Source organism: Colletes latitarsis, chromosome 14 (genome assembly GCF_051014445.1).
Source record: "Colletes latitarsis isolate SP2378_abdomen chromosome 14, iyColLati1, whole genome shotgun sequence".
In the NCBI taxonomy this organism is placed as follows: Eukaryota; Metazoa; Arthropoda; class Insecta; order Hymenoptera; family Colletidae; genus Colletes; species Colletes latitarsis.
In genome coordinates, this window is record NC_135147.1 from 29,010,582 (window position 1) to 29,033,464 (window position 22,883).

A 22,883-nucleotide genomic window follows, 5' to 3' on the forward strand; every position below is an offset into this window, starting at 1 on the left:
CGATCGCCACGGTCAGCGAAATCGTTTACCTATCCTCCGTTTCTCAAGGACTGCCACACGATGGAGCAAAATGGAATCGAGCCAGAGACGACGGTATAAACGTTGCACGCGATCGGTGGGAGCGGCTGTCGCCACTTAACCGGATGCTACCTGCAACTCGAGAATACTAAACGCTCGTCGTCGATGTATTTACAAGAAGAGTATTTCCGACGACGCAATCGTTGCACGCTCCGGGACGTAACCCGACGGCTGGACGAAGTCTTTCGCAACGAGTCCTGGCCAGGCGTCGGCTAGAGAAACGTTTGCAATAACGATTCCCGAACGTTTCGATCCCTAATCGAGGGTGATACCGCATGGAACCGGTGAAACGTGAAAGACGATACGTGCCGGGCCGACAATTTCTGTAATAGACAAAGCCTTTTTCGTCGTTTGTCGTCGGCAAAAGATAAAGGCGACTTGCAGGCTCGACGATACGCTCGCGTGCAAATATCAACTGGTGTCGAATTTCGCCTCCGTTGTACGAATCCGCTTAAGGGGTTAGGTAACTAAAATTTTGAAGTTTTTTGGCTTAAATAATAGTTTGACGTCGGAACAATGTTCTTGCTGAAAATTTCAAACTTTAAATGCATTTTCTTCGGAACTATGTTCCACAAAACGGTGTGCAGAATTACTTCAGTTCTAATTAATCAATTTCTTTGAAAATTTACAGTTATCTTTACTATTATATCTATTAAGCATCGACGATCCGTTTTTCTAAAAATTGCCTAATAATTCTGCAAAATATTAGTAACAAAAACTCGATTTTAGGTTTCAAATATCTGCCATATTGTTCATTTTTATACAAACTGAAATGTTACCATAGTTAATGGAATATTTCGACAACCATTTTACCACAATCCTGCACACCAGTTAGGCACCAAAAAATGAAGTAGGCTTAATTATAAATATTTTCTAAAAATTGCCTAATAATTCTGCAAAATATTAGTAACAAAAACTCGATTTTAGGTTTCAAATATCTGCCATATTGTTCATTTTTATACAAACTGAAATGTTACCATAGTTAATGGAATACTTCGACAACCATTTTACCATAATCCTGCACACCAGTTAGGCACCAAAAAATGAAGTAGGCTTAATTATAAATATTTTTAAACATTGCCAAGGGTTTTTTCAATATTTGTTACACCTAAATACAGTGCAAAGTCTCAGGATAATTGACTGCTTACTTTTTCTTCGTAGAGTTACCTAACCCCCTTAAGAAACATTACCGTACGATAGGGGGTGGAAAATCGAGGCAACCGGTTGGTTCGAACGATAAAGTTTACATCGCGTATCGGCGATTCGATTCGCGAGGCCCTGTCCTCGGTACTGCGAGCAACGCGGACGTTCCGAGAGGGAGGGGGGTAAAAAATTGGTCGCCCACTCGTTGCGACTAGCGATAGGTTGCGAAACGACCGGTTGGCGCGCGCGCGCTCATGTCTACGACTATCGCGGAACACCGCTGCGGAACACCCGCGCTGCATTTCACCCGTCTGAGTCAGCGTATCGCGCGAGTCGCACGAATCGTTGCGCAATTCCCGTGCGCTCTCCGGAACGAACAGGGGGCCGTGCAGACGCGTACCGAGCCTCGACTCTCCAGTCTCGAGACTCTCTCCTCCGGCGAAACTCTCACCAAAGCTCTCCCGACGCCTTCGACCCCTTCGGAATCGGCTGTTCCGCCCGCAAACTTGCCACCTTTTCGTCAAAAAAGTACATACGTACTACCTTTCGACGTATCCGCGCGATCGCCCCTCGCTGGCGCCGCTCCTTTTCACTCTACTTACCACCGTACCACGTACAGGGCGGCGTGGAAACATTTCGAACGATTCGAGATTCGAAATTCAGTAACATTTCCGGGGGGCGGATCTTTTCGCGACTCGACGCTCGATAACGTTCGATCGTAGGGACCGTTTTAAGGTCTTGGACTCTTTTTTAACACCCTATATGCACACTAACCGATGGTAACCGAACCGCAGCGGACACGCTTCCCGTTCGAGTTGGCCAGAGGGAACTCTCTCTCGTAATGCAAATTTCGTAACGACGCACAGTGACTAATTTTACGAATTCACGTGGACAAAATGGAAGTGTCGATGTTCCCAGAACGGTTTACGGATCATTCGTATCCGAAAACTACGTAGGTATTGTACGTCTGGCTCCGATAAACTCGATAAGATTATCGCGACAATGGATCGAAACGTGTCGTTACGTGTGTTACGATATTGTTGTAATCGATATTATAGTAATTTCATTGGAATGTTAATTGCAACGGTCGATCGTTATCTACATGGTGTTTCGTAGCATGTGCTACTTAATTCACCGATGTGCAGCAAGCGTAAGAACAAGGGAAGAGGTTTGGATAAAAACGTGGCCTATTTAACATTATCTTCGAGTCGCAACCATTTTCGTGGTTCGGTAAATGTCTGACCCTTGTAGGTAGCGTGCTCGAATGGCCACCTCCAGTCGCCTTTCAAGACTTCCAGATGTTTGCTGGATCCGTTGGCAACTTTGTTGCGAGGCTAGTAAATGATCGAGTAAATGATCGAAACAAAAATTCAGTGGTAATATTTCACCTTCCTGGAATGTTACGTAAGCGTGTAAAATAGTACGCGAATCGTTGCAGAAAACGCTAGGGTATTAATTATTAATTATTCATTCCTTGGAATCGATTCTTCTCTGTTATGCGTCGAGCAGCTTTCTGGTACGGTGCAGCAAGGAAATCCGAGAGAATTTGCTCTCTATAACCGCGATAAAAGTTATCTTCCCAACGAATTAGCTTCGCTAACGTTGCGATTCGGTTTCTGTCTTGGAAATATTGTTTGTATCGCGTTTGATAGGCCGCCCGACATCTCTTATCGAGGCAAGTCGATACATCCACGCAAGGTTTCGTCGCTCTCTCAGACCTTCTTTTTGCGTTGCGTTTCGCTTCTCGGTTATATTTACGCGATAAAAATACACTATTGCAGATATCGTCGCAATTTTAATTCGCACAATGAAGGAACGATACGGGTGAAGTCACAGAACTCATAAATATTATTTCATTATTTATTTATTCCAACAGGCCACATTTATGCAACGTTCGATACATTAGGTAGTTAACGTTAAGTAGATAATATACGTACATCGAGCGGATATACAGGGTGTGCGGCCACCCCTGGGAAAAATTTTAATGGCAGATTCTAGAGGCCAAAGCAAGACGAAAATCAAGAATACCAATTTGTCGATGAAGGCTTCGTTAAAAAGTTATTAACGTTTAAAGTTCCGTTCGTACTGAATTTTTTTCTCGAAACTGAGTAGGATTTCGAGGGTATATGTAATGACCAAAAATGATTAGAATTGACACCTGCAACTAAAAATAATTTTTCCATAACGATTTGAAAATTTTTTTTTCGCTGAAAAATTTAGGCACCTACCCTCTATCGATTTTTCTTAAACATTGGTTTTTCATTTTTGATAATTTTATTTGACACCCTACAGAAAAGTTGTCTAATATATTTTTGTAGGTACCCATGAGCTCTATTTCACAAAAAAGTTTCATTGGAATGTATTCACTATTGTAGGAGTTATGGCTGTTTGAATATTGGACCATTTTTATGGGGTTTTTCGCATTTTACGGAATCAAGGAGCAACTATTCGTATATTTTTGCAATTTCTACATATTCTGCACTAAAATACGCGTCGATTGGCTTTTTGAACATTAAAATCGTCCAATCCGTTCAGAAGTTATGACGTTTTAAAGATATGCATGAAATTTCAGGGAAGCATTTCTGGCCAGAAACTATATTTTCGGTAAGGAATTTTTTTCTCGATAATGGTTAGGATTTCGGGGGTATGTCTATTGACCAAAAATGATTAGAATTGACACCTGCAACTAGAAATATTTTTTTTAGAGCAATTTGAAATTTTTTAATTTTGACGAAAAATTTCACATTTTCTCGAATTTTGTTCTCGAAAGTGGATAGAAATTCGGGGGTATATGTAATGACCAAAAATGATTAGAATTGACACCTGCAACTAAAAATAATTTTTCCATAACGATTTGAAAATTTTTTTTTTCGCTGAAAAATTTAGCCCCTGTCGATTTTTCTTAAACATTGGTTTTTCATTTTTGATAATTTTATTTGACACCCAACAGAAAAGTTGTCTAATATTTTTTTGTAGGTACCCATGAACTCTATTTCAGAAAAAAGTTTCATTGGAATATATTCACTATTGTAGGAGTTATGGCTGTTTGAAAATTGGACCATTTTTATGGGGTTTTTCGCATTTTACGGGATCAAGGAGCAACTATTCGAATATTTTTGCAATTTCTACATATTCTGCATTAAAATACGCGTCGTTTGGCTTTTTGAACATTAAAATCGTCCAATCCGTTCAGAAGTTATGACGTTTTAAAGATATGCATGAAATTTCAGGGAAGCATTTCTGGCCAGAAACTATATTTTCGGTAATGAATTTTTTTCTCGATAATGGTTAGGATTTCGGGGGTATGTCTATTGACCAAAAATGATTAGAATTGACACCTGCAACTAAAAATAATTTTTTTAGAACGATTTGAAATTTTTTAATTTAATTGTTAATAACTTTTCAACGAAGCCTCCATCAACAAATTGGTATTCTTGATTTTCGTCTTATTTTGGCCTCTAGAATCCCCCATTATGCAAAGTGGGTATTGAATCTCGCGTTTTAAATTTAAATCCAGCGCATTGTGGCGAATAAAATAATTTTGGGCCAGGCAAGATCGATGAGAAATAGCTGGCGTTGGGCCCGGTCGCGGTTTTGCGTCGCGAGAATCGGTAAGGACGATCGAAAAATCTGCCGGACGATGTTCGCCGTTCCGTGAGAACCTTACGAAAAACGATCCGACCTCGAAGGTTTCCAAGAGCCGCGCTCGTACATTCTCCTCTGGCTGTGTTGGCTTGCGCGCGCGAAGTATGGCCTCCCGAACACAGGCCCGGGTATTGGCCGGTATCGTATCGGTTAGCTCCTAGCGACGAAAGCCTTCGTACGGGCCACGCAACGCGAGACGTTGCCCAGAGGAAGGATGTGGTCGAACCGAGAAACAGAAGCAGGTGTTTTCTTCCGTTCTGCGATCCGTTTTGCTCAACCGTCGACACCGCCGCGCCGCGACACGCGAGAATCCCAAGCGGGTATTCCATGGACAAACTCTCGATCCATCGACGTTAACTTCTTCGAGATATTCTCGAGCAATAGTGGCGAGAGACTGGCTGGACCAAGTACTATACAGAGATGACAATTCCATCGCGTGACAAAGGACGCGAACAAAACGTATAGGACAAGACTGAGAGGCATTGGCGTAACCGTACGCTCAAAATACTAGCCGTGATACTAGAGCGAGCCTCTCCAGTTGTCTCCTTGCCCTTGCACCGTTTAGTTTGTAGGTGCATAGCCAACAAGTCATCTCTGTATAGTACACTTTGAGGGGTCCTGTGGTTGAGATGGAACGAGAAAGATAGGGAGATTCGGTCGAGTGCTTGCGAGAGAAACGGTCCCACTAGCGGCGAGCACGGGAACCGATGGGATCCCGTAGCACGAAAATTTTCTTCCAACCCGCGTGTATTCGCTTTCTTTACTTACCTAGCTACTTACCTACCCACCTACCTACTACCCACTTAGCTAGCAGCCTACCGTTCCGACTACCTGCCCGTCTGCCCACAGCCGTCTTCGCCATCCATCCATCGTGGCCTTCTTGTTTCGTTTCGCACCGGAGATCGAATATCTATCTGTTAAAGACCCAGTTACCCTCCTACGAACCAATCGCGCCAGCAACCCGATGAAAAAATGCGTAATTCTTGCTTTAACGCGATACGGAATAAATGGACTGGACTTCCGTTGAAACGAATAAATAAAAGGTCGTTATCGTGTTCGAGAACCCGGCGCAATTTTCGTGCAAAGTCTGGACGGCGAAGAAATAACCGGATACGTAAAATCATTGTCCCCCGGCTCCTGCCACCGTGACGGAACACGCGTCTCGCCGTGGCGATTGCAAATTGTCCCGGAATCGTCTCTCGAGAGTCGAACGTCAGGATCGGTAGCCTTTTCGCGCCGGAAAACGGGAAGGATCGCGCGCGAAAGAGGGCTGGAAGCTCGCACCTTTCGATCGCGCACCACCTCCAGCGCGAAACGTTCAACTGGTGCACGCGCGTGCGCGTATACATCGACGACAGGTGAAGTACACAGCTGCTGGACAGCTGGACCGATATCCGTTTCCAGGTACATTCCATCGACCGGTTAAACGATAAGTGTGCGATCGCGGGCATACGTAATACCCGCTCGGACTCGCGTGGAAAATCGATTCGAGTTTCCCTGGACTCGCCGAGGAAAACAGGCCCAACGCGAGATCTCCCTCGTTTCTGACTTTGCGGGTCCAGTCGATTTCCGGTTACTTTGGTATTGTTCGCGACGTGTACGAAACACCTGTTCGCGATCGCACCTTTCTCGTATGCAGGACGATCATTCACGAAAATATCGAAGGCAAGAGGGATTTCCTCGCGACGAGGCGCAGGAAGCCGGATGGAAAGTCCATTTTATTGGTTTGTCCGAAAGATCGGACAGGTGCACAACGACGGGTACACCTGCGGGAATAACCGTACATCGGTTCTGCTGTTACGCCTTGCCTTCGCCTTGAGCCGTCTTTGAGACGCTGCAAACCGAACAAAACCTTCGAAATACGTGGCTACGTACCTGAGAGCCCCCGAGGTCGTCCAACGAAACATCGTCAACTAGTTCTCCCGAGTTCCCGACCGTTGTTGTCGTTAATCCGTGAGCTTCACGCAGATTTCCCTAATTGTCCGAGCGTTTCGCGCGATCTTCCAGACAGTTTACGCTCGACCGTCGATCTTGAACCTTCGTTTGCCCGTATCGCGGGATGCTCACGACGCAACCAGGCTCGATGAATCGATGTACCATCGATACGTACGCTCGTAGCGAGCGTGAGTGCGGGCTCCGGCTGCGGGTACCACGATACAGATGAAATCCTTCCTTTTTTTCGCGTCGAACAGCGTACTCGTCGACAAGGATTCGCCAACAAAAAGGTATCTCCTTTTTCAGAGGCTCTTCTGGCCTTAGCGACGCTTTTCACTGTACACTTTTCAAACGTGGAATTTTGCAACACGTCGACTACCATAGTGTTCACTGGTGGGCAACGCTCGAAACGTATAACGTGTTTTAAAACCGTTTATGACGAAAGAACTCTGGCACTTGTAAAATTTGCAAATGAACCAATGAATACTTTTATTTATCGCATTGTTATTTGAATAAACGCCAAGGACATCTCTAACTATGGTGAACTGACGTGGCAGTCGACGTGTTAACAATACGTAACAACAAAATAATATAAGAAATACAAGACCTCGAGAGTGAAAAATCGTAACTTGCATCGACCGGAAAATTTTTCGACAAAATTAAAAAACTTCAAATCGTTCTGAAAAAATTATTTTTAGTTGCAGGTGTCAATTCTAATCATTTTTGGTCAATAGACATACCCCCGAAATCCGAACCATTTTCGAGAAAAAAATTCCTTACCGGAAATATAGTTTCGGGCCAGAAATGCTTCCCTGAATTTTCATGAGAATCTTTAAAACGTCATAACTTTTGAACGGATTGGACGATTTTAATGTTTAAAAAAGCAAATTACGCGTATTTTGATGGAGAATATGTACAAATTGCAAAAATATCCGAAAAGTTGAGTCTTGACCTCGCAAAATGACAAAAACCCCATAAAAATGGTCCAATTTTCAAACAGCCATAACTCCTACAATAGTGAATATATTTCAATGAAACTTTTTTCTGAAGTAGAGCTTATGGGTACCTACAAACAAGTATTACACAACTTTTCTGTAGGGCTTCAAACAAAATTATTAAAAATCGAAAAATTTAGGTGCCTAAATTTTTCGGCGAAAAAAAAAATTTTCAAATCGTTCTGAAAAAATTATTTTCGTTTGCAGGGGTCAAGTACAATCATTTTTGGTGAATAGACGTACCCCCGAATTCCTACCCACTTTCGAGAAAAAAATTCATTATCGAAAATATGATGTATAGCCAGAAATGTTTCCCCGAAATTTCATTGGTATGTTTAACAAATCATAATTTCTGAACGGATTGGAGGATTTTAATGTTTTAATTTCGAGTTTCGTGAGTTCTTTGCACCATCTCGTGTCAGTTCTGTACGATCTATTCCTTTCTCTGCCATCGATACGCGCGTGCATTTCCTCGAAAAGTGCATTGTTTACGTCTGTTGGTAATTTCGCCAGACCATTGAAAATATCTTTCCTCGACCATTCAGAGATCTTCGACGAACGAGTTTCATGATTTTCTAATGCAGCTTTTCTAATACAGAAAATTTCTAATACAGCTTCCCCAACAGTCGATGTAGTAGTTCCCTGATACGTTTCGCATAAAGAGCGAATTACCGACGGAGCAGAAAGGCGCGCTGTTCGACGCGCCGCGCAACGAGACTTCATCGAACGGTATCCTCTCGTTTTTTAAACAACTTTCGTCGCCATTCGCACATTAATACGCGTAACGAGGTTACGAAGTCATTATAAAAAGAGCCGCGAAACACGCGACGCGTAAAATCCCTGCTCGACCGAGGATTTACACGCTGCATCCACTCGATTGATCTCGTTACGTACGCGCGAAACTTTATTAAGAAGGTGCATTGTTTAGTCGGGTTCCGTCGAACATTAATTCTCGCCTACGTGGCAAGTAACGGATAACGGATAATCGAGTTTCCCCGACGCGGAACAAACCGAGTTTGAATTCCGTTAAAACGTTGCTACTTCGCGAGGCGGAAGGGTCGTAATTTAAAAAAGGTGGTCGTGCATGCTCGTCCACAGATTGCAGCGACTGCTCCCGTCGTCCAGCCTTCGCGTCCGTTTCCCGTCGACCGGTGCGTTAGCCAGATCATTCTATAGTTATCACGAGATACGCTTACCTACTCGATTTCCCTTCCTTCCGACCGCGTACGCTCGATCGAGTACAAAAACGATAAATTCTAATTACAAGACGAGAATGTGACGCGGCTGCACCGCGCCGCGTTACTCGAAAACACCAAAGCGGAGCTCCCTCGACACCGAGCATACACGACGTTCGCTTCCTTATGGTAATCCTCTTCTTTAGGGGGTGATTCTGCGGTCGACAGCAGGATGAAATTACGACAGAGGCTTCCGTGTAATGAACTCGAGCTCAAACCTGTTAAAGAGAATGCGAATATACGTACACCGAGAAATAAAATCAGACCGAAATTATACCAATATGTTTACAGGCTTGTTAGCGACAGCTTAGTTTTAAGGGACGTCGAGGACAATTAGCTCGACGATATTTCGTTTTCGAACGATTTACGGTAGGGGCTTGGCCTGCGTGTGGCCCAAGAGGGATGGTCGCGAGGATACAATCCAGATGCCTATCGGGCGTCGTAGGATTGATTGTTTGAAAAGAAACATGGGTATGTTTTGCTTTAAAGAATAGGAACTCTGTTCCCTGAGGATCTGGCCACGGAGTGGGGTAAGAGGACTAACAATAAGTCGATCGGTAAAGTTCATTTATTAGAAAATTTCTAACAGTCTAGAAATTAAGGGTGGATGCTGTCACGATCCTCCTCGAACTTTGAACTTTGGACATCCGGATTTTCTGACGCGAATCCACACGCGTGCATTACCGTAATCCAGAGAGCGTTTACGCGATTCTCAACTTTGCCATCGATTAACTTCCCGACGGTATCCTTGGAAATCGCGGGATCAACTCTCGTCCCTCGACGAAGGGAGTGCCTTCCCCGGGAATTTAACTACGATATGCAGAAGGTAGTTCGCCGTTGGTGCGTCAGTTAACCGATTTCGCAAGGAAACGATTTCGACGGTTCGCGTATAACTGTTCTCGCATGGGAACGCGGAACTTTGGCACATCGCTCACGATGGCAGAGCTTTTGATACTAAAATTATTCGCTCGGAGCAAAAACATTGTCCAAGGGTTACTGCGCGAACACGAGCACCGATTGTACTTATTTATATTAATTTCTACTGACAACTATCTTATTTTCAAGTCGTTGATTCGAGAAACGAATTCCAGAATACGAGTTTTCCAATATCGTTTTATGTTTAAACATAATTCCCATTAAGTAGCGAACAAAAGAAGATTACATGTATCTTTTCTATCGATTTCTAGGGTGGCGAAAACGCCGTTTCGAATGTCTAAATGAATCAACGACTGCATCGTCCGTTACAGATTGATTTCTAGTTTATGACTCGACAAATACCCCATAAAACCGACGGTGGTATTTCGTTTTACCGCCTAACAATTGATATCGCTTTCGACCCGGTCGAAAAGCTCGCCATAACGAGCCTCTTATACGAGGACAATGACGTAGGAGAAATTAAAGAGAAAACGAAGGGCGTCCACGTTTGCCGCGTTAAAATCTAGACGGACCATCTAAAAAACTAGTCAAAACATTTACTTCTGTGATTGTTAGGGCATAAACCGTACGTCTATTTTCATTTTCACGATTTTTTCTTTTACACTTACGGATCGCGAGCACTTTTTAAGCGACGAAATCGTGTTCCTTTTCTTAAATTTTCTGTCGCCTCGGCTCCTTTCTTTTTTCTCGTCTCTTCCCAACGTGCCGGGAGCGAACAAATTGATAACCGATAAATCGACGGATTTCGCGAGGTTAGAAACGACACAACCACGACCATCGCCGTTTAAATCAATTTGCAAAGTCGGAAACGATTAAAAGATTCGTTCGTGGAACGAACGGGATTCTTTCTTCCTTTCCCTGATCCGTCTCTGCTGCTCTGTGCAACGAAAACTTCTCCAGTCTTTCGCTTCACCCCCTGATTAACGTCGTTAAATGCGTGACTTTGGAAGATGGTTTGTCGATAGCAAAGAAACCACGAACGTTGTAGAAAATAGGAGAATCCTAAAAATAGAACTCGTTTCTTAAATGAAATTCGGCGACTTACTTCAGCGGTGAAAGACTAACCTTTGCAGATATCGAGTTGATATTGACACGGACGTAGGAAAGCTATTTACTTTATATGCGTGTAAAGTTTCAAGCCAAACGGTCCATTTGTTCGCAGGATATTACGTCAACGAGGTTGAAAAATGTTCTTGCGAGAAAAACTGGACTTCGATGTTTGACGTAATGCTGGTATTTCAGTGCACGAGATGCAAGAAGACGATTCCGCTTGCAATAAATACACAGAGTGTTCGGCCACCTCTGGGAAAAATTTTAATGGGGGGTTCTAGAGGCCAAAATAAGACGAAAATCAAGAATACCAATTTCTTGATGGTGGCTTCGTTAAGAAGTTATTAATGTTTAAAGTTCCGCCAATACTGAATTTTTTTCTTGAAAATGGGTAGGATTTCGAGGGTATGTCTATTCACCAAAAATGATTGTAATTGACCCCCACAAATGAAAATAATTTTTTCAGAACGATTTGAAATTTTTTAATTTTGTCGAAAAATTTAGGCACCTTGTCGATTTTTCTTAAAAATTCCTTTTTCATTTGTAGTAATTTTGTTTGACGCCCTACAGAAAAGTTGTCTAATACTTTTTTGTAGGTACCCATGAGCTCTATTTCAGAAAAAAATTTCATTGGAATATATTCACTATTATAGGAGTTATGGCTGTTTGAATATTGGACCATTTTTATAGGGTTTCTCGCATTTTACGGGGTCAAGAAGCAACATTTCCAATATTTTTACAATTTCTACATATTCTACACTAAAATACGCGTCGTTTGGCTTTTTGAACATTAAAATCGTCCAATCCGTTCAGAAGTTATGACGTTTTAAAGATTCGCATGAAAATTCGGGCAGGCATTTCTGACCATACTTTAGATTTTCGGTAAGGAATTTTTTTCTCGAAAATGGTTAGGATTTCGGGGGTATGTCTATTGACCAAAAATGATTGTAATTGACCCCCACAAATGAAAATAATTTTTTCAGAACGATTTGAAATTTTTTAATTTTGTCGAAAAAAGGCACCTTACCCCTTTGGTCGATTTTTCTTAAAAATTCCTTTTTCATTTGTAGTAATTTTGTTTGACGCCCTACAGAAAAGTTGTCTAATACTTTTTTGTAGGTACCCATGAGCTCTATTTCAGAAAAAAGTTTCATTGGAATATATTCACTATTATAGGAGTTATGGCTGTTTGAATATTGGACCATTTTTATAGGGTTTCTCGCATTTTACGGGGTCAAGAAGCAACATTACCAATATTTCTACAATTTCTACATATTCTACACTAAAATACGCGTCGTTTGGCTTTTTGAACATTAAAATCGTCCAATCCGTTCAGAAGTTATGACGTTTTAAAGATTCGCATGAAAATTCGGGCAGGCATTTCTGACCATACTTTAGATTTTCGGTAAGGAATTTTTTTCTCGAAAATGGTTAGGATTTCGAGGGTATGTCCATTGACCAAAAATGATTAGAATTGACATCTGCAACTAAAAATATTTTTTTTAGAACGATTTGAAATTTTTAAATTTTGTCGATAAATTTCACACCTTCTCGAATTTTTTTCTCGAAAGTGGATAGAAATTCGGGGGTATGTATATTGACCAAAAATGATTGTAATTGACCCCCACAAATGAAAATAATTTTTCCAGAACGATTTGAAACTTTTTAATTTAATTGTTAATAACTTTTTAACGAAGCCTCCATCGACAAATTCGTATTCTTGATTTTCGTCTTATATAGGCCTCTAGAATCCCCCAATTAAATTTTTCCTAGGGCTGGCCGAACACTCTGTATAAATTTTTCCGTATAAGGACAATGGATTTCGAAAGTTAACGCGTCTGTCCATTACTCGCCATTTCTACTTGCGCTGGTCTTAGAAAGGAAGCGCTGTATTTTTAGACTCCCGGTTTGCTTAACCCTGGTATCAGACGCAACTAAAATTTATTATATTTATAATCGCAGCCTACGCTGAAAGTAAAAGAAACAAGCTACCGAAAAGTTTTGTCTAAATCGGTCTAAAAATTCTCAAGTTTATCGTGTACAAATATACATACGGATAGACAACATTCGAACGGACAAATTTACATAATAGCGTAGATTATCTGTTGTAACTTGTGCCTAGTTAGGAGATAATGAGATCGACAATAAACAGATAGCACCGTATCGCCACGAATGTTTATGCATGCCAAAGCAAAGTGGAGACAAATAAGATTGGAAACAGCTCCTGCAAGCAAGTTGCGTTTTTAAGAGTCGACGCGGAGGAAAATGCAGTAGATCGATGCATTTCAATTCCCAGAACTAGACAGGCCCATTAACGAGTCGTAGATTCCCGTCGACGGTCTCACATTGATCTTGTATCGAGACAGCTCGAGTTTGCCCGGCCGTTTATAACGCGTTATGCTGAAGACGGCTATTTGTTTCGTGGGTGTACCCCCGGTTCGGTCGCATTATTAAAATGGGCTATTAGGTGATTTGCATGCCGACAGTGGTAGACGGCGCCCTAAGAAAGGAACGTCATGGGCGCCAGAATAAACGATGATAACACGGTTCCCCGTTTCCTGGGACCAAAATGGGCAAAAGATGGAAAAGAAACGACCTTTCCGCGTTTCGTACTCTCGCCTGGGTCGAAAATTCAAGTAGCCCTCGATGCGTCACGAAGAAACTATGAAATATAGAGACTTCTGTCACCGTCACGTCAAAGGATTATCGACATAATATTTATTTACATGTATCAGTTTCGATGTAGCTTTGCTATTTTGTTTTGGACTGTGTTTCGATCGGGGGTGAGGAATATTTGCTGTAACGATATACAGAGTGTTCGGTCAACCCTGGGAAACATTTTAATGGGGGATTCTAGAGGCCAAAATAAGACGAAAATCAAGAATACCACTTTGTTGATCGAGGCTTCGTTAAAAAGTTATTAACGTTTAAAGTTCCGCCAATACTGAATTTTTTTCTCGAAAGTGGGTAGGATTTCGGGGGTATGTCTGTTCACCAAAAATGATTGTAATTCACCCTTGCAACCGAAAATAATTTTTTCAAAACGATTTGAAATTTTTTTTTTCCGTCGAAAAATTTTACACCTTCTCGAATATTTTTCTAGAAAGTGGGTAGGATTTCGGGGGTATGTCTATTCACCAAAAATGATTATAATTGACCCCCGCAGCTGAAAATAATTTTTTCAGAACGATTTGAAATTTTTTTTTTTCGTCGAAAAATTTAGGCACCTACCCCCTGTCGATTTTTCTTAAAAATTCGTTTTTCATTTTGTTTGACGCCCTACAGAAAAGTTATCTAATACTTTTTTGTAGGTACCCATGAGCTCTACTTCAGAAAAAAGTTTCATTGAAATATATTCACTATTATAAGAGTTATGGCCGTTTGAAAATTGGACCAATTTTATGGGGTTTTTCGCATTTTACGGGGTCAAGAAGCAACATTTCCAATATTTTTGCAATTTCTACATATTCTGCACTAAAATACGCGTCGTTTGCTTTTTTAAACATTAAAATCGTCCAATCCGTTGAGAAGTTATGACGTTTTAAAGATTCGCATGAAAATTCGGGCAGGCATTTCTGACCGTACTTTAGATTTTCGATAAGGAATTTTTTTCTCGAAAATGATTAGGATTTCGGGGGTATGTCTATTGACCAAAAATGATTAGAATTAACCCCCACAACTGAAAATAATTTTTTTAGAACGATTTGAAACACGTGAAATTTCGGGGGAATCATTCATTCATGATCAGACATTATATTTTCGGTAAGGAATTTTTTTCTCGAAACTGGGTCGGATTTCGGGGGTATGTGTATTCACCAAAAATGATTGTAATTGCCCCCAGCAACCAAAAATAATTTTTTCAGAATGATTTAAAATTTTTATAATTAATTGGTAGTAACTTTTTAACGCAGCCTCCATCGACAAATTGGTATTCTTGATTTTCGTCTTATTTTGACCTCTAGAATCCCCCATTAAAATTTCCCCCAGGGGTGACCGAACACCCTGTATTTGGGGAAGGGCTCGAACCCCTACCGACGGTGATCGAAAAATAATAACGCGGTTGACATTTTTCTCCACTCGACGATGTTTATCAAATTGGCTGAGAAAAGTGGCGACGGCATTTTTGTCGGCCTCTCGTTGACATTGAATTCTCGCGTGGCGGGTCCACCTCCGTTCCTCCGAAGCTTCCACTTGAAATTTCGAATATGGTAAATATTAAATGAATGGAGCATCGCGGGAAAGCAAAATGGAAGACCGTTCTTTCCTCGTCGAAAACTGGTCGTTTCCCGCGAGAACGCAAACAGGAGCAACGGTTGTAAGCTTAATGGACACAGCTTTGTTCAATCGCATCTGGACGCGTCTAAGAAATTATATCGGCGAATCAAACGTGAAATTTCGAATATGGTAAATATTGAATGGATCGAGCATCGCGGGAAAGCAAAATGGAAGACCGTTTTTCCCTCGTCGAAAACTGGTCGTTTCCCGCGAGAACGCAAACAGGAGCAACGGCTGTAAGCTTAATGGACACAGCTTTGTTCAATCGCATCTGGACGCGTCTAAGAAATTATATCGGCGAATCAAACGTGAAATTTCGAATATGGTAAATATTGAATGGATCGAGCATCGCGGGAAAGCAAAATGGAAGACCGTTCTTCCCTCGTCGAAAACTGGTCGTTTCCCGCGAGAACGCAAACAGGAGCAACGGTTGTAAGCTTAATGGACACAGCTTTGTTCAATCGCATCTGGACGCGTCTAAGAAATTATATCGACGAATCAAACGTGAAATTTCGAATATGGTAAATATTGAATGGATCGAGCATCGCGGGAAAGCAAAATGGAAGACTGTTCTTTCCTCGTCGCCAAACCTCGATTTTGTCCAAACTAACCGGAGTGGCTCCGGTAAAAGGAAAACTGGTCGTTTCTCGCGAGAACGCAAACAGGAGCAACGGTTGTAAGCTTAATGGACACGGCTTTGTTCAATCGCATCTGGACGCGTCTAAGAAATTATATCGACGAATCAAACGTGACTAACGACCAACGAGTTTGTATTTTCTCTCGACGTAGCGTCTTGGTTTTCTCTTCGTCAACAGCGCGCGACGCGTTAATAAAAATCTGTTTAGAAGCCAAACTGGATTAAATTCGATACAGCAAGTTCGCGACGCTGTCGAAATAATGCCGGAGACCCTCGATTGTGTTTACGAAGTTACCGATTTGCTCGAAAGCGACGAGACTCGGTACGAAAACTGCATACGCAATGGCTGCATACTGTATCTAATATTGCTACGTGTACATGTAATTTTCAATTTACATCCTTTGCTCCGCGAGGTGCTGGTTATTTCTACGATAAGCGGTAAAAAACGTGATTAACGTGTAGCAAAACGTCGGATAACTTTTGTCGGATTTTACGTCCGAGTTTGATTCGTTTGTTTCGAAGTAGAATTAATTAAAATATGTGGCTGGAAAATGCCTTTCAGCGAGACGCGCTGGACTGTTACAACTTTTTCAGCCTTGAGCCACATTTTAAACTCGTACGTTTCTATTTGTCTTGGCGGAATCAAGCGGAAGGTTATAAATTGGTTTCTTTTTACTCGCGAAATACCAATCGAGAACCGTTTGATGGCCTTTTTCGTAACGACAAACGTTTCGGCATAATTTTCGTACGCTCTTCGACTTCGACGGAGGCACGAACGCAAACGGAACTGACTGTATACGCTTTCAGAAAGTTGCCGTTTACCGAGGAAACGCGTATTGTACTCACACATCCATTCGACACGTATGAAAGGCACCAGTAACGTCCTAGACTCTGTAAATTTTGCTCGATAGAATACGTTTACCGTGTTACTATACTGATACGGTATTGGGCATATTGTTACAAGTCGCGCGGTGACCGATCAAATAACTGAACGCCGAGAACCGCTTCGACGGTTCTCTTGTTTTTAGCGCGAATAATCATTCTATTTATACAATCTCGAGATACGCGTGTCGTGCAGCTATGGTGGAATAAAATAGAGTCCGATTCGTTCGAATGGTTGTCGACCTTTGATCGATTTATTTATAACGTGAAATCGCCGGGTAGTTTCCGGTCGTCGGTGAAAGGGTTAAACACCTGTGGATCGGTGGAAAAGACGGTGAACTCGATCGCGAGAGCGGAATAAACGCATCGTCGGGGCCGTGGACCGTTTCGATCGCGCTCGAGGGTTGAAATCGACTCGGAAAAAAGAAGAAAGATGGCTCACCGTCGCGATTCGGTCGTGGAGTTCGCGTCACGCTCGTTGGTGGTTACCGGGAGGATACAGAGGGACACGGTGGTAGGAAGCTCGGATGGGGTAGAACACGGGTACGTTTCATTGGACGAGAATGTTTAGATACACGGGGGTGGGGATAGGGATGAAGCGAGTGCCGCAAAGGCGCGGGCTTATATAAACCGACGATCAAGGATCCAGATTCGCAGAACTCCACTCTCCGTCGTCGAGAAAACTAGCCTGTCGGGTGTCTTCCTGTCCGTTCGTTATCAATCATCGACAGACGATTCGCGGCTCGAGGTAAGTCGCAACGTTATTCAAAAACTCCATCCCCTTTCGCGAGATCCTCGATTCGAAGTTTGCAACTTTTCCTTTGGATAGCGAAACGCGGCTCAAAGCATAGAGACGGGAACATTGGAAGGATAACTCGCGTAGAACCAAGTTTAACGACCCGTAATACTTATTGCACAAAAATTCTTAGTCTTAAACGAGATTTGCTCGTGTTTCAACTACACGGTTGGTCGATGGTGATCCTCGTCTCGCGTCGAGTTCAGTTCGATAAATAATTATGAAATGTCTCCAATGGTTTGATGGAACTTCTCGCCACTTTCCGCATATATATTCTTTAGCATTTCAAGATACAAATATTTATTTTTCGTTACGTTTCATCGACTTTGGGTGAAACAATAAACGTTATTCCTTGTCTCTCTCCACTTAAGGGTTCGCGAAAACGCGGCGAATTCGAAACGCGAGCAACTCCAGAGTCCAGCAAGTTCTATTGCACAGATTTTAGATCGATTCTCATCGAGTTTCTATTCATTTATAAATCGGAATCTATCAACGAACGCTTCAAACTATACTCAAAGTTACGGAACACGTGAATATTATTTATCAACAATTGAATTAGAATAAATACACTTTACTTTCTAATGAAAAAGAAAGTTCCATTCACGTGCAACGAATACAGATTTAGATCGATTCTTATCGGGTGTCTATTCATTTATAAATCAGAATCTATCAACGAACGCTTCAAACTATACTCAAAGTTACAGAACACGTGAATATTATTTATCAACAATTGAATTAGAATAAATACACTTTACATTCTAATGAAAAAAAGTTCCATTCGCTTGCAAGGAATACAGATTTAGATCGATTCTTAGTTTCTATTCATTTATCAATCAGAATCTATCAACGAACGCTTCAAACTATACTTAAAGTCGCAGAACACGTGGATATCATTTATCAACAGTGTAGATTGAATTAGAATAAGTACATTTGACATTCTAATGAAAAAAAATACAGAATTTTTATGTGACTGTGAACGTATTAAGGGATCGAGGTTCGCGACGCGCGATGGCGAAAATTGTTTGAACCGTCCGGTTGGATTTAAATAAATGCGAAATGAAATTTCTCCCGTAAAAGGGTCCAGCCGATTCCGGGACGCGAGCAATTCGCGACACGTCCGTTCCATCTGTCTAGAAACGGCAACAATTAACCGCCTGGACGCGACACTCCCGCTTCGACGAGAACGAAACTGCACCGCCAGGCGTCGAAATAATATATTTTCCGTGCGAGATGTTTGCTCGGCAAACTCGTTCGTTCTGTCTCCGACGTTCGACGATAGTTTGCCACGCGTCGCGGTGTCGAGACATCCTCGGACCAAAGGATTCACGCCTATCGATCCTCGTTTCTTCCTATCCACACGTACACGCGAGTCAATTTATCCGGTTCCGTTCGATCGGCCTCGAAACACCGGAAAAGGACTCTTCGCGGAACGCATTGTCCATTCTAGAAGCCGCCTCGAAGAACGGAAAAGCTGTCCGGGCCACGGTCGACCGATCAAATTATCGCGCGCGTTACAACCACCGTCAACGGGGCTAAAAATCGCTCGTTTTCTTACCCCTTGCATTAGCCCTTAACAAAGAAAAACAATAAGGGTATCGTTTTCTCGTCCACGGAAATAAATAGATAAGAGTAATTGTGGCACGTGCAAAGGTACGAGTAATCGATCGAGAACGTGGGAGAATTATCGTAACTTCGTTAATGCGAGCACGACAAACGTACGGGCGCGAACAGTGGAGAACAATAATGTCGGGATTTGAAAGCATCGTCTCTCCATACCTTTTAGCCGTTATTGCTTTATTCCGTGCAGCCAGAGACCGCTTTTAATTCGATTCTCGAAGATATTGCGCGGCACGGTTAAACGTAATACAAAACCAGAAACGAAAGAAGCGCTCGGGCGTAGTATCGGTAAATGAAAAGATTTGGCGTAGCGTTTAAACAAGAACGTAATTGCAGCTTGTCCGTCGGCTAATTCGGTTAAACCGAGTTTCTCGAAACTCGCGGTCCACATCGATATCAATCGTCTCGTGGGACTGGGTTTGTCGGAGGGTCGGCAAACGGAATAAGTCGATTGGCGTTGCTTTTTCTCGTCGACTCGATTCGTTTTTACAACTTTTCCGTGGGCAATAGCTCGTAGTTCTCACGATTGAAACAAAATCGCGCTAAAACGCCGCCCCATCGACAAAGAAAACACGCCGACCGACGCGTTGTATCTTTGCGATCGACGGAACGCGACGCGCGTTATTCTTTCCGATATTCTCGAACCTCGAACGACACGTTGTTTTTTATGTAGCAAAAGCTTTTAATTCTAATTCACCAGGGACTTTACGCGTTCCGAGTGTTACGATTAGAATCCATTAAGGAACGAGTAACGGTCGTCTCGAACGTCGTCATCCGACCAATAATCGTCGAAATCGCTCCACAACGTAACTATAAATATTTCTTGTCGTTTTGGGGGGCCACGTAAATTCATCCAACACGACCTGGCCAGAATTGGTGGAGTCAAAGCAATGGACAAACAGTGTAAAAGGAAGTTAGACGTTTGGTAACGCGGCAAGATGGCGCAGAAATGTTTAGATAGAGTCTGGTTGTTGAAAGTTTGCGGTTACGCTAGGATAATTCGAGGAGGAGTGAATTTAACGGGTAAATAGGAGATTTTGAGGCAAGGATCTTGTAAACGAGACAGCGGGGACGAATACTCATCTCTGCTGAATACTTCAGCCAACCGGAACGTTGAGACGGAGGAGTAATGTAGTCGAATTTACGAGAACAGCAAGAATAACGAAGACACGAACGTTGAGTACGCTGAGAAATGAAGTATACTCGAGAAGGAAGACAGAATCATCAAACGATCCTAGGGTAAATAACGTTTCCTGCCTCGCGAACGTTTCCACCATCTTTTTGTCCATCTTGTTTCGAGGCGGAGGGAAATTTTATTAGAAAGTATCGTTTCTGGAGGCCAACGCAGGTTGGAATCGACGCAGATGTTTTCTCGCGTTCGCGCCCAATCGAACGAATTCCGTTCGGCGACAACCGTGGGCGGAAAACGGAAGTCGGGAAGCGGAAAATGGAAAACGGAACACGGAGAACGGAAGCTGATGGAAAGCGGAGAACGGAACCAGCAGGAAGTGTGGCGGCGGCCAAGGTTTCCAGTTGTCGAGATGAGGATTTTGTCCGATCGAGCGTGCTTCTTATTATTCCTCGACCAAGGTGGACACCGTTTCAATTTGCATTCAGATTCCACGGAATCATCAAACATCTGGTGACGTTCCTCGATCGATTACGGTACTTCTTACGACCGGGGACGAGAAAAAGAAACCGATCGAACACGGAATTCGTCATCGTTTTTATCGTACGATCGGTCGAGCGAATAAGATTGCTGAGAATAGGTTGTAACGGGGATGAAGGGAACGTTATGGGAGGAGGATCGCCTTGAAAACGTACAGAAAGCATTTCCCTCGCGAGATACGCAATCCATTAGTAAACGGCTTGTCGTGAGTTGTTCCAAGGGTCAGAAAATTTGTCTAAGAAGAGTCGCGTAATGAATATTTTAGTCATCGAGGGTCAACGAGCACGACCAAGGGTGTCCAGCAAGTGGACGTACGAGCGAAAGTATGTAATAAACTTTCGTCGATACGATCCTTTTTTGCGACTTGGCTAATCTTGTCTGGCCATTACTCGTTATTTCCACTTGCGTTGATCCTAACACTAGGCATATTTTTATTGTAATTCGCTACGTTGGCAGTTGCATTAAAATGCAGTTTTTCAGTACATCAATTCAATTCAACATAAATTGCTAACAAATAATATTTATGAGTCCTGTAACGTTAAGTTTAGAATCTGAATGCGTCAAATTGACGCGTGAATGTTATCGTGGTTGAATATTATCTCTTTTGTGTTGATCTTCCGAGCGATTAGAATCAGTGGAACGAAATAATACTGTAGCAACGTGGTCGATGCTTACGGAGGCCCAACGCAAGTAGAAACGACGAGCAATAGCCAGACGCTTCGCTGCTCCTGATACATTGTATCTTTAATTTTTAAAGAAACGATCGAAGCGGATGATTGGTTGCTGTGAGGCAAAGGTGGGACGGGGAATATCGAAAATTGAAATGCACTATAGATGACAGAGCGTAGATCATTGAACGCGACTGAATTCGAATCCGCGAATCGTCGTGATTATTGTCCTTAACGAAGACAAGCACGTGAGAAAGTATCGTCAACGTCAATTATCGAAAGCGACGAATCCAATTATCCCGCGTTACGGCGAATCGGCACGCTCAAAGCGACTCGTGATTGCCTTCCAATAATATACTAATTGAACGAACATCGATACCGAGAGGAATTGGAAAGCACCGCTATAATCCGAAGAACGCGTGACGAACTTTGAACCGCGGGATCGATCTATCCGGGAATGAAACTTTTTTAACGATCCTGGAACGAAGAAAAGGTGCATTGTTCCGAAGAAAAACTACGAGGAACAAAAGGGGGGAATAAAAAACTTGTACTACGCGTCGATTTTTTACCATTAAAGGTCCATTCAGGGCACGTAGACAGTGTTTTATCATTATTTTCCATCGTCGACGCGTTCTCCATTCTCATTCGAAGATTCAAATCGCAATTGCATTAGAACAGAATAGCTAGCCAGAAAAATTGAAAGATTGATAATTATCTATATAATAATCGCGTGGAATCGCGTTACTACAAAACTAGAAATGGACGGGCATGTTCTATGAAATGGTTAGGTGCAAGTTTCCTCGTGAATCCTTTAACGAAAAGAAAATGGACGCGTAGAACCGACCACGCGATGCACAAACTCGCTGGAAACTTGGTAGTTTCGTGTTCCCTCTTTTCTTAAAACCGCGGTTTGAATAGTTTGTTAGTGTCTTTGGTCGAACGCGGCAAACTCCTCGGGAAATCTGAAACAAGAGGATCCACACAATCGTTCTCGTCTATTTCCCTTCCTTCCTCCTCGTTTCAACGCGTCCTCGACTTGGCCATCTTCCTCTCGGTGCTCAAAACGGGACCACGTTTCACGCGATGCAACTCTTGGAAGATTTTTTACGCGACTCGTGCATAGACAGCTATACAGGGTGTTCGGCCACCTCTGGGAAGAATTTTAATGGCGGATTCTAGAGGCCAAAATAAGACGAAAATCAAGAATAAAAATTATGTTTGGTTACGGGGGTCAATTACGATCATTTTTGGTCATTACACATACCCTCGAAATCCTACGCACTTTCGAGAAAAAAATTCAGAAAATTCAAAAAATTTTTTAA

General features: G+C 42.5%; 1 protein-coding gene across 3 annotated transcripts in view; it reads left to right on the plus strand.

Annotated features, from left to right (window-relative positions):
* The window catches only part of Dh31 (diuretic hormone class 2), a 74,960-nt gene that overhangs the window by 49,701 nt on the left and 2,376 nt on the right, over positions 1-22,883 (plus strand). Inside the window, exon 1 of one of the 3 annotated variants that reach the window (XM_076781789.1) lies at positions 17,100-17,559. The exons of the other annotated variants lie outside the window; for them this stretch is intronic. The gene's annotated coding sequence lies outside the window, so the exon portion shown is untranslated. Of the gene's footprint in view, positions 1-17,099; positions 17,560-22,883 lie in introns of those variants that run through there. 3 annotated transcript variants of the gene reach the window in all.